We start from the raw sequence: 3,366 nt of genomic DNA on the forward strand, positions 1-3,366 counted from the left end.
CCCTGTGGTCAGTATACTGTACTCTGTCTGTCATCATGTCCCCTGTGGTCAGTATACTGTCCCCTGTCTGTCATCATGTCTCCTGTGGTCAGTATACTGTCCCCTGTCTGTCATCATGTCCCCGTGGTCAGTATACTGTCCCCTGTCTGTCATCATGTCCCCTGTCTGTCATCATGTCTCCTGTGGTCAGTATCCTGTCTGTCATCATGTCCCCTGTGGTCAGTATACTGTCTACTGTCTGTCATCATGTCCCCTGTGGTCAGTATACTGTCCCCTGTCTGTCATCATGTCCCCTGTCTGTCATCATGTCCCCTGTCTGTCATCATGTCCCCTGTCTGTCATCATGTCCCCAGTCTGTCATCATGTCCCCAGTCTGTCATCATGTCCCCTGTCTGTCATCATGTCCCCTGTCTGTCATCATGTCCCCAGTCTGTCATCATCAATTCTCTGTGACTATCTGCCAATGTGGCTGGGAAGAATAGACATTCTACCAGACAAAGCCAACATCTACCAGCATGTGGCTGGTGTCACCCCCCCTGGGGTCTGTCACCCCCGGGGCCTGTCACCCTGTCACCCCCCCCGGGGCCTGTTAACACAGGGATCTCTTGTTGTTTAGATGAGCTAGTAGTGACCGACTGCTCTTAGGAGACACAGTGGTCTCTGGTTGTTTAGATGAGCTAGTAGTGACCGACTGCTCTTAGGAGACACAGTGGTCTCTGGTTGTTTAGATGAGCTAGTAGTGACCGACTGCTCTTAGGAGACACGGTGGTCTCTGGTTGTTTAGATGAGCTAGTAGTGACCGACTGCTCTTAGGAGACCTAGTGGTCTCTGGTTGTTTAGATGAGCTAGTAGTGACCGACTGCTCTTAGGAGACACGGTGGTCTCTGGTTGTTTAGATGAGCTAGTAGTGACCGACTGCTCTTCGGAGACACAGTGGTCTCTGGTTGTTTAGATGAGCTAGTAGTGACCGACTGCTCTTCGGAGACACAGTGGTCTCTGGTTGTTTAGATGAGCTAGTAGTGACCGACTGCTCTTAGGAGACACAGTGGTCTCTGGTTGTTTAGATGAGCTAGTAGTGACCGACTGCTCTTCGGAGACACAGTGGTCTCTGGTTGTTTAGATGAGCTAGTAGTGACCGACTGCTCTTAGGAGACACAGTGGTCTCTGGTTGTTTAGATGAGCTAGTAGTGACCGATTGCTCTTAGGAGACACAGTGGTCTCTGGTTGTTTAGATGAGCTAGTAGTGACCGACTGCTCTTAGGAGACCTAGTGGTCTCTGGTTGTTTAGATGAGCTAGTAGTGACCGACTGCTCTTAGGAGACACAGTGTTCTCTGGTTGTTTAGATGAGCTAGTAGTGACCGACTGCTCTTAGGAGACACGGTGGTCTCTGGTTTTTTAGATGAGCTAGTAGTGACCGACTGCTCTTAGGAGACACAGTGGTCTCTGGTTGTTTAGATGAGCTAGTAGTGACCGACTGCTCTTAGGAGACACAGTGGTCTCTGGTTGTTTAGATGAGCTAGTAGTGACCGACTGCTCTTAGGAGACACAGTGGTCTCTGGTTGTTTAGATGAGCTAGTAGTGACCGACTGCTCTTAGGAGACACAGTGGTCTCTGGTTGTTTAGATGAGCTAGTAGTGACCGACTGCTCTTAGGAGTCTCTGGTTGTTTAGATGAGCTAGTAGTGACCGACTGCTCTTAGGAGACACAGTGGTCTCTGGTTGTTTAGATGAGCTAGTAGTGACCGACTGCTCTTAGGAGACACAGTGGTCTCTGGTTGTTTAGATGAGCTAGTAGTGACCGACTGCTCTTAGGAGACACGGTGGTCTCTGGTTGTTTAGATGAGCTAGTAGTGACCGACTGCTCTTAGGAGACACAGTGGTCTCTGGTTGTTTAGATGAGCTAGTAGTGACCGACTGCTCTTCGGAGACACAGTGGTCTCTGGTTGTTTAGATGAGCTAGTAGTGACCGACTGCTCTTAGGAGACACAGTGGTCTCTGGTTGTTTAGATGAGCTAGTAGTGACCGACTGCTCTTAGGAGACACAGTGGTCTCTGGTTGTTTAGATGAGCCAGTAGTGACCGACTGCTCTTAGGAGACACAGTGGTCTCTGGTTGTTTAGATGAGCCAGTAGTGACCGACTGCTCTTAGGAGACACAGTGGTCTCTGGTTGTTTAGATGAGCTAGTAGTGACCGACTGCTCTTAGGAGACACAGTGGTCTCTGGTTGTTTAGATGAGCTAGTAGTGACCGACTGCTCTTAGGAGACCTAGTGGTCTCTGGTTGTTTAGATGAGCTAGTAGTGACCGACTGCTCTTCGGAGACACAGTGGTCTCTGGTTGTTTAGATGAGCTAGTAGTGACCGACTGCTCTTAGGAGACACAGTGGTCTCTGGTTGTTTAGATGAGCTAGTAGTGACCGACTGCTCTTAGGAGACACAGTGGTCTCTGGTTGTTTAGATGAGCTAGTAGTGACCGACTGCTCTTAGGAGACACAGTGGTCTCTGGTTGTTTAGATGAGCTAGTAGTGACCGACTGCTCTTAGGAGTCTCTGGTTGTTTAGATGAGCTAGTAGTGACCGACTGCTCTTCGGAGACACAGTGGTCTCTGGTGGTTGTCTGGTGTCCCTCCCCAGGGTGTGAGGTGGTTAACTGTCTCTCTCTCTCTGTGTGTGTGTGTGTGTGTGTGTGTGTGTGTGTGTGTGTCCAGGCATCGGCGTGCCCATCATGCTGGCGTATGTGTACGGCGTGGTGCCCATCTCTCTGTGTGTGTGTGTGTGTGTGTGTGTGTGTGTGTGTGTGTGTGTGTGTGTGTGTGTGTGTGTGTCCAGGCATCGTGTGTGCAGGCATCATCATGCTGGCGTATGTGTACGGCGTGGTGCCCATCTCTCTGTGTGTGTGTGTGTGTCCAGGCATCGGCGTGCCCATCATGTGGCGTATGTGTGTGTCTGTGTGTGTGTGTGTCCAGGCATCGGCGTGCCCATCATGCTGGCGTATGTGTACGGCGTGGTGCCCATCTCTCTGTGTGTGTGTGTGTCCAGGCATCGGCGTGCCCATCATGCTGGCGTATGTGTACGGCGTGGTGCCCATCTCTCTGTGTGTGTGTGGCGTATGTGTGCGGCGTGGTGTCCTGGTGTCCAGGCATCGGCGTGCCCATCATGCTGGCGTATGTGTACGGCGTGGTGCCCATCTCTCTGTGTGTGTGTGTGTGTGTGTCCAGGCATCGGGCGTGCCCATCATGCTGGCGTATGTGGCGTACGGCGTGGTGCCCATCTCTCTGTGTGTGTGTGTCCAGGCATCGGCGTGCCCATCATGCTGGCGTATGTGTACGGCGTGGTGCCCATCTCTCTCTGTGTGTGTGTGTCCAGGCAT

The 3,366-nt window shown here is 51.6% G+C and overlaps 1 long non-coding RNA gene across 2 annotated transcripts; it reads right to left on the bottom strand.

Annotated features, from left to right (window-relative positions):
* Positions 1 to 657: 657 nt before the first annotated feature.
* Positions 658 to 2,541, bottom strand: LOC127923613 (uncharacterized). Of its 2 annotated transcripts, XR_008114823.1 has the most exons (4): positions 2,322 to 2,541; positions 2,154 to 2,265; positions 1,211 to 1,266; positions 658 to 818 (listed from the first exon to the last, which is right to left on the bottom strand). It is a non-coding gene; the product is annotated as an uncharacterized LOC127923613 (long non-coding RNA). The 2 variants fall into 2 exon arrangements; XR_008114824.1 differs by lacking the exon at positions 1,211 to 1,266 and having other exon boundaries at positions 2,322 to 2,536.
* Positions 2,542 to 3,366: the final 825 nt, after the last annotated feature.

The sequence above is a fragment of the Oncorhynchus keta genome, unplaced genomic scaffold (assembly GCF_023373465.1).
Source record: "Oncorhynchus keta strain PuntledgeMale-10-30-2019 unplaced genomic scaffold, Oket_V2 Un_contig_30202_pilon_pilon, whole genome shotgun sequence".
Classification (NCBI taxonomy): Eukaryota; Metazoa; Chordata; class Actinopteri; order Salmoniformes; family Salmonidae; genus Oncorhynchus; species Oncorhynchus keta.